The 14,243-nt window shown below is 44.1% G+C and overlaps 1 long non-coding RNA gene across 1 annotated transcript in view; it reads right to left on the bottom strand.

Moving 5' to 3' along the window:
* LOC309491292 overlaps nucleotides 1-14,243 on the bottom strand; it is a 134,529-nt gene that overhangs the window by 61,817 nt on the left and 58,469 nt on the right. The window lies entirely within an intron of this gene.

The raw sequence follows: 14,243 nt of genomic DNA, 5'->3' as shown, positions 1-14,243 counted from the left end.
TGTCGTCTAGAGTGTTTGGTTTCTTTTATGTTCTTTAAAAATAAAGTTAAGCTTCTGCAAGTAGATCCTGCATCCTTCCCTGCTTCAACTTGCTTTGTGACACATGTTTTTGGTCATCACATTAAAAATAACAATAATATTTAGAGATGTGAAGAGCTGGAAAAAGTGTGAATGGCTTGAAAGTCCGTGAACGTAGGCTCACTATTGGCCGGTGCTGGTCATGTGTGTGATGCTGGCCAATAGTGAGCCTACGTTCTGACGTACAACTCAGACGCGCTGCGCTATTACACTACGTGAACTCACTCAGAGGCCCACACAGAAGAACATGAAGAGTTGAATAAAGTCGTTATTTTTGTGCACAAGAAGTATTCTCGTCACTTGATAAACTTAAAGGGACACTTCACCCATTTGCTTTGCATCGTTAGAAACCCAGTCATATTTTTGAATGGTCATGCATTATTCCCTCATTTTCCCCTGAAAATATATTAATTTGAGTTCCGAAGATGAACGAAAGTCTTTTCCGGTTTGGAATGACATGAGAAATGTCAACAATTTTACACTTTTAAGTCAACTAACCCTTTAACCTTTTGCAGTTTAATATCTTGAATTAAAGGAACACGCCGATTTTTTGGGACTTTAGCTTATTCACCGTATCCCCAAGAGTTAGATAAGTCCATACATACCCTTTCTCATCTCCGTGAGTGCCGTAACTCTGTCTGACGCACCCACCGCTAGCCTAGCTTAGCACAAAGACTGGAGGTAAGCGGCTCCAGCTAGCATACTGCTCCCAATAAGTGACAAAATAACACCAACATTTTCCCATAATATATGTCAGTTGAGGCTAATATTTCCAAAATTCAGTAATGCAATACAATTTAAATTAGGGCTCTTACTATCATGATAATAGATAATAATAGACAAATAATTAATCTGCTATTGGTGTACCCTAAACATTTTGTACAAATGAATGAGAAAAGAATAATGACATACCTCACTGCCTTCTAGAGTTTCCTGCCAGAGGAAGTGACATCACTTGGTACAGTTCACATGCTTTTTCTATGAATACTTTGGAGATGTTTATGTTGTTTTTAAATTAATTAAATTACATAAAATACAAAAATATGAATATTCTATGCAATTGTTTATATAAGTAAAATATGACTTATTACATGATAGTACAAGTTGAATACATGAATCAGGAGGCAATGACAGACAATAATAGGTGGAGTGGGAGTCGTATTAGAATATTTCAATAAAGAATATTTTCTAAAAAAATTCCCTAAATATACATAAAGCATTATTTTAAATGATAGTGTAATATATGTAAGGGATAATGTAGAGCGAGGCGGTTGTTATAGCGAATACTACCCTGACAGGCTGATCGGGACCCCGACGCGGAGCTTGAATCAGCCTGAAGGAAGGGGTTGTATTCGCTATAACAACCGCCTCGCTCTACATTATCCCGCTTATTACATGGCTACCCACCAAATAAATCAATAATTTGACACAAAATATTGATTTAAAAAGGAGTTTATTGATTTAAAAACGATTGTTTTGCTTCCGCTAAAGAAAATAGTCCGTTCCGTCTCTACGGTTAGAATCCTGCGTCCATAGCAACACTCTGTTTTTCATGGCAACGGTGTGTTATACTTCGCAGCGTCTGTTATCAAGAAATAACACCACATTCTACATTAGAATTCAACCAAGCCATGTAATAAAGTATATTATTATTCAAAATTAATTAAACTAGTGCAAAATGCCCGCGCAAAATCAGTTTTTGTGTGTGTTTTTAGTAATTGTTGGTTTGGTGCCTGTGAAAGAGACTGTGAACGCATTGAATTCAGGGAGCAGGCTAGGTTACTACAAATGATGGCTGTGAATAAACTATAATATTCAGAAGTAAACAGTGTAGCTGACTGAGTGTTTATGAATACCACAACCTTCTAAGTGCTAGTGCAAAATGCCCGTGTAAAATCAGTTTTTGAGTGTTTTTAGTAATTGTTGGTTTGGTGTGTTTGAGTGCTCATTGTTACAATTACACAGCAAAAGTTCAGTGACATTTTTATTTGTGCATGGTAGAAAGCACAAAGTGAACTATGAGAAAACGCTATGCTTGAGGAAACAGTTTGTGAATAGGCTACTACAAATGATGCCCGTGAAAGAGACTGTGAGCGCATTGAATAGTATGTTTAGTTGGTGAATAGCATAGACTACTATTACACAGTAGCGATAACTTTAAGTGCACCAGAATGAAATATAATATACAGAAGTAAACAGCATAGCTGACTTATAGATTCAGATTACATCCACAAATGAATAAGCGCGTCGATTCAGGGAGCAGTGCAAAGTGCCCGTGCAAAATCAGTTTTTGTGAGCTGATCGCAGTCAAAAAAGTTCAGGAGATATTTCTTAGTGATGGCTGATTTCAACAGTTTCAATATGATAGCATTTTGAAAAAAGAGTGTCATGAATTTATTGCATTTTTGGGGGAAAATAATCCGTTGTTATAAATAGATCTTTGAAAATCCAAATCTGGATTTGAATTTTTTATGATATTATAACCTAAAGATGCTATGTGAAAGTTTGAAACAGAAAATAGTGGTTTTCATCTTGCCACTTTCTTGGTAAAGAAAACACATTTTTACTCAAATTAATCAAAATGGATTTATCACGTTCTGGAACCAAACTATAATATTCAGAAGTAAACAGTGTAGCTGACTGAGTGTTTATGTCAGAATGTTTATTTTTAAACCACAACCTTCTTGGGGCTTCTTTGACCGATACAACCCTCTAATGTCAGAATGTTTATTTTTAAACCACAACCTTTTAAAAATGATATATTTAACGATATCTTTAGCATTTCTCATCCAAACAACGTCAAACTTGGCACTGCACTTACTCGTGACCGTAGCGAGACACCTGTCAAGTTTGAAATCCATCGGACTAACGGTTCGAGAGATATGTGGTTAACAGACACACACACACACAGACAGACAGACAGACAGACGTTTCTGTAATTTATAGATAGATAGATAAAGTTTTTTTTTTTTTAAATAACAGTTTATCTAGAGACCCCTAATTCTAGAATGACTCACACATGACTGAAATCAAGGCTTCATGAATTCAGAACAATTGACCCTTCGCTAAGCCACGCCAGAAAACCGCCACAGCAGGCCAATCGTGGCTTAGCAACCGTAACTAGGCGCGGGAGGTCTGGCAAGCTTTCGAGCGAGAGGGAAACATGCCGAAGCGTTGTGTGTATGGATTGTGCAAATCTAATACCCGGTATCCTAAAAGTTTGGACGGGGTGGTGGATTTTGTTCCCTTCCCGAAACCTAAAACCCAAGGGAAGAAATGCCGGGCGTCATCATCATCATTTATATAGCGCTTTTAACAATGTAGATTGTTCCAAAGCAGCTTTACATTGATAATAGGAAATTTAAAGTAAAGTGTTTTGGCTTTATAGCAGCTCTAGAATAAAGTTACTGTCAAGCTCGTGGATCAAGCAGTGTGATTAAAGGCAAGACGGAGGCTCACTGACATAACTAACTTATATATTTCAGCATTTTGTTAATCGACGGCCTAACTAGTAACTTACCCCAATCCGATCGCGACTCTCCTGGTGTTGTTAGTTCTAGTAAAAGTAAAAGGTACGTTAGTTAGTAAAAGGAGGGAACATCAGGGGGCTTGCCGGAGATCTCCAAGGAAAAGGTTGGTATGCAAACTTAATCAGTTCATAACAGTAACGTTAGTCACTTATGTGACCCACGACGTGTGAGCATTAGCCTGGCGCGCTAAAAATATAAGCGGGAGAATGTTATCATTGCAAAGTGGTCAGGCTAATGTCTTGTGTTTATTCCACAAGATTTATTGATAAGCTGTTTGATTTATAATTATTAGATTATTTTCAAATTTCACTTACCATAACTGTTCCTCAATTTGTGTGTTTCCCATTTGAATGGTCAGCGTATGAGGCGGCTGCTGCTTGCGCTGGGACCTACAGTATAGCCTTTAGCTTCTATTTTGATTATTCTCTACTCGGTTGCATATTATGTCGTGGATATATCCATCGAATGCATACTGCAGTCCCTTTTGTCTTGCTCTCTCAGATTTTCACCTGTTCGCCAAAAATGACTAAATATCTCCTTGGGAATGTCTGACACCAGTGCATTCATACTGTAATAGAGTGCCAGGCGCAAAAGCTTGACAGGCGTAGCAACAGTAACTAAGGAGGGCGGGGCTTAGCGAAGGGTCAATTACTATGAACTTTAAACAACACACAGTTTCTACTAAATAAACTGAAATGATCTACATCTCAACACAGCTTTACACAACCAGCAGAAAGAGAGCAGTTGGAATAAAGACCAGTTATTTTTTTATATTTGTGTGTTATTGTTGATGTCTATAGATGTTTTGTCGTTATGAATAGTATTTTGGCGCGTCTTCGATCCTCTACAGTTGGCGGCCGATGACGTCGTCAGCGCTCGTTCGCACCTCTTCAGTCATTGTTTCAGTCGAGTCAGAGCTGAGTCGAGTCTTCTGAGGTGAGGAGAGAAGTTCACGGTATTTATCATATTTACACAACCACCCAACACACTTTATACAGTTTGATTAAGTGACAGGCTCATTTCTGTATTGTTTTCATCGATCACAGCGATACTTGTGCTTATATTTTGAATTTGATGAATTTCTGGCGTCTCCCTACTGAAATGTGCAGGGGTGGTGGGGGGCTTTGGGTGCCCCTTCACTTTAATAAAACAAAATGCATTTGATTATAATTAACATGACAATGTGTACAAAATTAAAGTTTACGTTTATTTTTACGTTTCTGTCAGTCTGAGGTGTCGTTGCCATAACGCGTTGCTATGGGTTACGTCACTTGCGTGTGACTGTCTTGCTTCGGACTTGACTGAAAAGTCAGTCTCTGTTTTCGAGGGTCGAAAACGTACTCGGTTACTAACGTAACCTCGGTTCTCTCTAGAAGAGGGAACGAGTACTTGCGTAAGATATCTTACGCTAGGGGAAAACCTCTTTTCCTCGAGATATTGAAGCCAAAAATTATCCTTAATTTTGCAATAATGTAATTGCATTATTGCTTCGCGCCCATTACGTCATGTCCCGCCGAAATTGGGTGGGGCCAGGGCTATAAATACGGCCCAGAGAGGCTGGTTTGGTCAGTTTTTCATCGCTGAAGCGAATCAGAACATGACGCATGCACGGCAAGATACGCAAGTACTCGTTCCCTCTTCTAGAGAGAACCGAGGTTACGTTAGTAACCGAGTATGTTCTCTTACGAGAGGTCTCTCGTACTTGCGTAAGATATCTTACGCTAGGGGAACACAATGTAAAACGCCGTGCGTGCTTGAGACATAACACTAAAGTCCCAAGGGCAGGTGCCCGGGGCTCATACAGTGCCTAATCACAAGGGACTCACAGAGAATCCGGGAAGAGGGGCTAGAATAGCATCATTCCTGTAATATGGAGCTCTGATAAGAGCATGTTATATCAAGTGTTCCACACAGCCAGGGCGAACTCGGCCTGGACTGGTAAATATGGGGGACTTTCGCACTGCCCACAGAAGTATACAGACGATCAGTGATCGACGCTCTAGCAGTTTCAGCATCCTGAGCTGATAGCATCGGGCGGGCAATACTGAAAATTAAACCGAGAGCAACCTAGCTTGCAAAGCGGGAACCTCGAGGTTATAAAACCTTATAAATGTAGACGGGGAGGCCCAGCCTGCCGCCATACAGATATTTTGCAAGGCAATCCCACTGGACCAAGCCCACGACGAGGCCATTAGTGGTGTGAACCTACACTGGTCTCACGGTTCGGTTCGATTACGATTATCATGTCATCAATTCAGTTCAATTCGATATCACAATGCATCGCGATGCACCGCATCCTCAATTTTAAATTTGACTTAAAAAGTGATGTGTGCGCGCGTGCTCGCCTGTTCGGGAAGTCGCAGTGACAGAAACAGTGACATTCCAGTTCAAGTTTCAAGGGAGTAAAGCTTGTTTATGCCATTAAGAAAAGGAAAATCTGTCAAATACATTTTGTTTTAAAGAAATGTTCATTTAAAAGCAGCGCTCATTAATCAGTTGTGTTACCATAGAGATGCGCGCATCAACCGTCGCCGAGTCCGCTGTTGAAGGTGACGATCATCCATTTATAATCACGCGTAACAACACAGAATAAATGTAATTTGACCATCGGGTGCAGATACTTAAATCAGAGAAAGTTATTGGGGCGGGCGGATGATTTATTTTTGGCTGTGGATTCGAGTGACGTTGGAGCTCATCCGCGCATCTCTAAAGCAGTCAGACTCCGCCAGGCGTTAACAGCTCGGGGTGAAAACAGCTAACGTGGTTTATCAAGTTAGTGGTATTACCTCCTGCATATTCTATTTGTCCGTGACATGAGCGCACACAGTGCGTGTTTTCTGCAGGTCGTGCTTACCAGGTTGTTCATAAAAGCCGAAATGTGCCCACTGCCCAGATGTTGGCTTTAAAGTAGTTGGAGCATTTTAAATTTTCTCTCACTCGCGTCTCTCCTCCCTCTGCCATTGGATGCTACCGCGACAAAGACAAAGCACATACGCCACAAATGACGTCAGAAAAGCGTCAGTACATTATAATCGGTTATGGTCTATTACTGAACCGATACCGAATCGTCCTCTTCTGCATCGCGATGCATCGTAGAAACGGTAAATTTTGACACCCCTAGAGGCCATGCCTCTTGTGGAGTGCGCTTTGACACCTATCGGGCATTGCAGGCCCCTGGATGTGTAAGCTAGCGCTATAGCATCAACTATCCATCTGGATAGACTCTGTTTTGACGCAGCTAGTCCCTTAGAACGTCCGCTGAACAAAACAAAGAGCTGCTCCGTCTGTCTGAAAACAGATGAGCGAGACACATAGGCCCTTAACGCCCTGACCGGGCAAAGGAAGCCTGCGTCCCCTTCCTCTTCAGATACCGGCAGGGCCGACAGGGAGATCACCTGTGCCCTAAACGGTGTATTGAGGGATTTAGGAACATATCCGTGCTTTGGTTTGAGTATGACTCTCGAGTCATTAGGCCCAAACTCCATACACGTCGTGCTCACTGAGAGCGCTTGCAAATCCCCTATGCGCTTCACTGAAGCGAGAGCCAGAAGAAACACTGTTTTGAAAGACAAGAGTTTCAGGTCTATTGACTGTATTGGCTCGAATGGGGCACCTTTCATGGCTTCCAGAACCGTGGAAAGGTCCCAAACGGGAACTGAGGGAGGTCTGGGAGGGTTCAGCCTCTTAGCTCCTCTAAGGAAGCGAATGACCAGATCGTTCCTTCCTAATGACTGGCCGAGCGGTGGTTCAGCGAACGCTGCTATGGCCGCCACATAAACTTTGAGCGTGGATGGGGTTCTGCCCTTATCCAGAAGCTCTTGTAAAAAGGAGAGAACCTCCGTCACCCCACAGCGTGAGGGCGGAGTACCACTCGCTGTACACCAGCTAGTGAACACAGACCATTTTGAGGAATAGAGCCGCCTCGTAGATGGAGCTCTAGCCTGTGTGATCGTGTTTAACACTCCCGCTGGGAGGTTAACGGGTACCCGTTGATGGCCCACACATGTAGGGACCAACGCTCCGGGCAAGGATGCCAGATCGAGCCGTTTGCCTGCGAGAGGAGATCCCTCCTCACCGGTATCGGCCACGGGGCGGTACTCGTCAGACTGGAAACCAGGCTTGGTTTGTCCAAAAATGGGGCGACGAGTAGCACTGGGCATCCGCTCTCCCTGATTCGCTCTAACACCTGGGGTAGGAGCGTGACAGGGGGAAACGCATAGAGCGGGCAGCGGGGCCAGACGTGAGCCAACGCGTCCCTGCTCTTGGAGAAAAATTCTTGACAATGAGCGTTCTCTTGAGACGCAAATAGGTCTATTTTCGCTCTGCCAAATGTCCTCCATAGCAGTTCGACTGTCTGTGGGTGTAAAGACCATTCTCCTGTCGGAAGATTGTTTCTGGACAGTCTGTCTGGTCCCACATTCAGATGGCCGGGCACATGCGCTGCCCTGAGTGAGCGCAGACTGTGCTGAGCCCAGACCAGGAGGCGTTCCGTCAGCCTGTGAAGGATTCTGGATCTGATACCTCCTTGGTGATTTATATAAGCCACCACTGACATGTTGTCCGAACGGGCCAAGACGTGGTGTCTTTTTATCTGGGGACAAAAGCGCCTCAGCGCGTTGTCGACTGCCATCATTTCCAGGCAGTTTATATGCAGAAGCTTCTCCCGTTCCGACCACTGGCCGAATAACGGTCTGCCCTCGAGCAGCGCTCCCCATCCCGAGGTTGAGGCGTCCGTAGACACCACCTTCACACTCGAGGAAGTCCCCAGGCTTACTCCTGACCGGTACCAGTCGGTCACTGTCCAAGGTTTCAGAGCTGCGACGCATTTCTGATCGACCTTGAGGCGCGCGAGACCGGAGGTCCAAGCTCTGCGCGGCACGCGTGCTTTTAACCAATACTGCAGCGGGCGCATGCGAAGCAGACCCAGCTGAAGCACTGAGGATGCTGAAGCCATGAGACCCAGCATCCTTTGAAAACTTTTTGAGCGGGACTAAAGCGCCGTGGCGAAAATTCTCTGTCATGCGCTGCGGCGACAGCTGTGCTGTCATAGACAGCGAGTCCAGATCTGTGCCCAGAAAAGATATTTTCTGACTGGGAGACAGCGAACTCTTCGCCCAATTGACTGTGAGACCTAAATTCTCGAGGTGATCGAGTAATATGGTCCTGTGTTCTATGAGCCCCGACTGTGATCGAGCTAGAACCAGCCAATCGTCCAAATAATTCAGCACTCGTATGCCTCGGAGCCTGAGGGGTGCGAGCGCTGCATCCATGCACATTGTGAATGCGCGAGGTGCCAGGGATAGGCCAAATGGCAGGACTGTGTACTGATATGCCTGACCCTCGAAGGCGAATCTCAAAAAATCGCCTGTGACGTGACGCTATTTGTATTTGAAAATAAGCGTCTTTCAGATCTATCGACATGAACCAGTCCCCTTGGCAAATTTGCGAGAGGATTTTCTTGGTCGTGAGCATTCTGAACTGTCGTTTCAGAAGTGCTTTGTTTAGTCGTCTTAGATCTAGAATGGGTCTGAGACCCCCGTCTTTTTTGGGTACCAGAAAATATCTGCTGTACATGCCCCCTTCGCTCTGAGCTTGTGATAAGGGTTCTATAGCCCCTTTGCTCAGTAACTTCGCTATTTCGGCCCGAAGTAGGTGTGCTACTTCCTTTTTCACCGTAGTATTGATTCGCGCCGCTTTGCGTTGTGGGCGTCGACCGAACTGTAGCGAATAGCCTCTTTCTATAATGTCTAGCACCCAAACCCCGGGTAGCCTTGCCCATGCATTTGCACGAATGGCTAGGGGTTGAATGCGAAGCGCGCTCTGGTCGCTCAGCGACAGAGGGGCTTCGGTGTGCTGCAACATAAGCGTCGCGCTTATGACATTTGAGGCAGGGGGCGCGCTGATAACAGCGGGCAGATTGCCCGCGCTCGACTCCTCTGCGGTGGTCAACCGAGAGGGGGAGGGCTGGGCGAGTCCCGTAGGACCTGTCATGTCTATGTGTGAATGTGGGCGTGGGATAGCGGGCACATTTACAACACTGAGAGCATTGTCTGCCTGAGCAGAGCGAATGCATGTTGGTTTCGTTTTACAGAAACCTTGAGACATGCAGAACGTAGTGTTTGTGGGCACTGGGCAGTGGGCACATTTACCACATTTAATGCGCAATCGATCTGGGTCGATTTCATGTGCGCGAGCCCTGTGCGACGGGCTGTGTGTTTCCGTGTAGGAATGAGCACTGGGCAGTGAGCATTTTGTCCACACTCATAACACCATCGGCCGTGGCCGGAACACCAGAAAATACACTCTTATGGGATTTATCTGGGTAGCCGTAAAAGCGGCGTTTGTGTGCAGGCAAGCGGGCTGTGTCGCCGACTTGCTTACTGCAGAGTACACTGGAACAGTCGCATTTACTGGAACTGAACGAGCGAGAAGTTGCTATAGAAACAGAGAGCGTCAACATGCTGGCGTTTGTTTGCATGTGAGCGTGTATTACAATAGGCTCGTCCACTGCAATATTGACATTTCCAGAGAAATGTGTGAGAATGGAGGTAGTGACGCACGGAAACCATAGAAACGGTGCTTGGGTGCAGGCGAGCGGGTTGTACAACGCGCTCGTTGGCTGCAAAAATACACATCTGCAGTCGCCTTTTCAGGGAACTGACAGAGCGAGCATTGACGGCATAACATTTTTTTTTTTTGCCAGTAGACCCGGGATCGAACACGGGTCTCTCGCGTGAAAACCTGAGAATCTGCCACTGGGCCACAGGGGAAGACACATAGGCATTTAGATAGCGCGAGTATTATCAGAGAGCGTCAACATGCTGGCGTTTGTTTGCAGGCGTGCGTGCATTACAACAGGCTCGCTCACTGCAGTATGACATTTCCAGTCGCCTGAACTTCAGAGGGGAATGAGAAATGTGTGAGGAATAGAATTCGGCCCGGCCGCTGCGGGACATTAACACTCTTTTCTCCTTTCGCCAGTGACGCACGGGAACCATAGAAACGGTGTTTGGGTGCAGGCGAGCGGGTTGTACAACGCGCTCGTTGGCTGCAAAATGCACATCTGCAGTCGCCTTTCAGGGAACTGACAGAGCGAAGCATTGGAGGCATAATTGATCTGCTGTTAGACCGGGATTCGAACACCGGTCTCTCGTGTGAAAAACCAAAGATTCCGCCATTGAGCCACAGGGGGGAACACAAAGGCTTTTAGATGCACGAGCATATAAGAGCGTCAACATCTTTTCTTCGGCGTTTGCTTGCAGGCGCTGCAATATTTATATTTCCAGTCGCCTGATCAGGGAACTGAGAAATGTGTGAGAAAATTCAGGTCAGTCCGGCGGGACTAAACACTATTTTCTCCTTTCGCCGGTGAGTGACGCGTGAATGGGGCGCAGGGGCAGGGTAGCTTTCTTGTACGTAAAGAAAAACTAACCCCGACCGTCCGCTTCCAGCTTCCCCTGTGAACGGCGCATTTTGCGCGGCTCGAACAGAGGGAGAGAGAAAGCTAGCCCCGTGACCGTCCGCTCTTGAAAAAGACGCCCGGCTCTTTTAGTGCAATGAGAGTGTGTGTCGCGGCGGCGAACACACACACATACACAAAACACAGTAGCAGAGGAAAGGATATGTACGCCGGAAAGCGTCAGCAGAAACGGCGACTGAAGGCGGCGAGATGTCGACCAGCAGCTTCAGATGCACTAATCCCGCTGGGTGCTTGACTCAGACGGCGTGGCTTCCTCTCAGGATCCAGCGATGCGAAGGCCCGCTGAAGAGATGAAAAACTGACCAAACCAGCCTCTCTGGGCCGTATTTATAGCCCTGGCCCCACCCGATTTCGGCGGGACATGACGTAATGGGCGCGAAGCGCCCTCATTGGTTCTGACGTCATGAGGAGCCTCTATCGATAGGCTAGTGCAGTTGCCGCAGAGCAGCCAATGGGCGCGCGAGCTGTCTCGCCCATGTCTGCATGCTGCTGCAATGCGTTTTACATTATTGCAAAATTAAGGATAATTTTTGGCTTCAATATCTCGAGGAAAAGAGGTTTTCCCCTAGCGTAAGATATCTTACGCAAGTACGAGAGACCTCTCGTAAGAGAACTCCGGATTAGTGTGTGTGTGTGTGTGTGTGTGTGTGTGTGTGTGTGTGTGTGTGTGTGTGTGTGTGTGTGTGTGTGTGTTATGCGTTCAGGTTATGCATTTTAAAATGAAAATGCACTGGTGTAAACGTACAGGTATTCCAGTCTCCTCGGAACCGATGCTCGAGCCAGATATGGTTCTCTCACTGCTTAGGCCTAAATGGCTCGACGACAATTTTTAAACTTTTTTTTCAATAATAAAAGGCAGAATAAAAGGCACATATTTTAAAATATTATATAATTAATTGAAGCCTGTTTGTTATGTATAGTACACCGACCAATCAAGTAGTATTTCAAGTCACTTGTCACAAGTCTTTACTGTCACTTTATAATCTTTTAATCAATTTGGCACATCCTTGCTGAATATAATTATGAATTTCTTTAAAGAAAGAAAGAAAGAAAGAAAATTACTGACCCCAAACTTTTGAATGGTATATATTGGTACAAAATATTTCTATTTTAAGATGCTGTTCTTTAACTAAGAATCCTGAAAAAAGTATTAAATGTTATGAGTATATTATAATAATTTGAATAATAATTAAACATAATTATTTATATTTGGAAGAATTATTTATATTATTTTCTTTATTTCTAGATACTTGTATTTTAATGAAGAAGCAGAATAATGTTAGGATAAGCAATAAAAATAATAATGAATTGGCATCAGTTACTGTACGATGAATAGATAGACAGACATAAATGCTTAGAAGTGTCATTTATTATAAAAAACAAACTCAGTAATTGAAATTTTGGATTTTGGCAGATCAGCTCCTCCCACGTTGGAATACATCATCAGTTACTACGTTTACATGCAGCCAATAACCCGTTCAAAACCAGGATATTAGCAATAACCCGGTCGCGCACGGCCATGTAAACACCGGCAAAACCCCGGATATGCTCATATCCCGGTTTTTAAAAACCCGGATATTATCCCTGGGGTACCCCTTTTCTAACCCGAATATTTGGTCATGTAAACGCGTATCGGCATATCCCCATCAAAAGGAACATTGATTTTTGTTCTGCGCATGTTCTATTCGCAAGGAATCTTGGTCTTTTGAGTATAGACGGCGCATACAAAAACCCGCGTGCAGTATACCGGAAGTAAACAAGAAGTAGAGGTAAACATGGCGAGACGCAGCACAGCACCAGACTTTTGGAGCGAGGAGGAAAGCGCAAACAAAGGCGATCGCTATCTGCCCCGACTATTCATTATCCGCGTGCTGCTGCTGTTGTTGTTGCCTTTGGATACAGGAAGAAGAATCGGAAATGACGCACATTGCGTCTTAACATTGTCCGTACGTCCAGACGCTAACCGTGCGTCGCCGTTTACATCGGGATATTGCCAATTGATTACAAATTCCATGTATACAGGAGTAACTCTCTCTACTCACGCATGTAAACGGGTTATTCCGAATGTTTCAGAAACCCAAATAGTGACCTTAACCCGACCATAACCCAATATTTGACTGCATGTAAACATAGTCAGTGAAGCTCCTCCCACTGAGAGAACAAAGATAGGTTGGTGTTTATTCTTCATTCATTCATGAAGCTGAAGAACATTCTTGTTAGAAACATTCAAGCACTTCATCAGCAGATTTAGCAGGGCTCCAGACTAACTTTTTGCCTTGGTTGCACTGGTGCGCCTAACTTTTTTATTTAGGTGCACCAGCACAAAATTTGGGTGCACGCAAATTTTTCCTCGGCTCGCGTCACCTTTAACGCCACAATTTCAAGGTCACCTTTTTATCACGCTCTATATACATTCATATATATTATGTTATGATTTTAAACAAGAATAAGGTGTAGGTAAATATTTTTTTTATTTGAAGCACAATTATACTGTATATAAAAATAAAAATCTTTTTTTTAAATAAAAAATGTTTAAAGTGCTTCACTGAGCTGCCAAACTAACTATTTACACAGCACCTACACAGTGCTTTAATTTCAGGAAGGTCTACTAACATTACTGTTCAGGTATGGTCTAAAAAGAAATCTAATAAAGTAATCAAATGTAAAATAACAATGCATAATTTATCATAAATAGAATAATGCTTATTAAAGCTGAAGTGATTTTTCTCTTGTTGTTTGATTCGCAGTAATGGCGCAATCGTCAGCATGTTTATTAGACTGCGGCCACTTTAAGACCGAGGCTACTGACATAGTCAGTAGCGTCGATTACGGGGGGGACGGGGGGGACGCGTACCCACCAGATTTCGTCATGAGTCATTTTGTATCCACCACTTTTAACTTCCGTCCATATTAATTTGACTTTTGGTTAAATTTTTTTTGACTGTTTTCAGTGGTTATGAGGAGCAATATGAGAGAAATTTGGTAATCATTGTCTGACCCAACAAAAAAAAAACATTATAATATTTATTTTTATTTTATTTTTCGTGTTCGCATTTATGAGGGAAAAAAACAACGTGTCAGTTCTCGGACGTGAGCGCTCTGAAAGCGACCGCACGCATAAAGATTGCCACAAAGAACAGGTAAAAGTAATGATT

Source organism: Leuciscus leuciscus (genome assembly GCF_965113295.1).
Source record: "Leuciscus leuciscus genome assembly, chromosome: 25".
NCBI lineage: Eukaryota > Metazoa > Chordata > Actinopteri > Cypriniformes > Leuciscidae > Leuciscus > Leuciscus leuciscus.
Note: the sequence above shows the minus strand (reverse complement) of the source record. Positions and strands in the feature narration are given on the sequence as shown.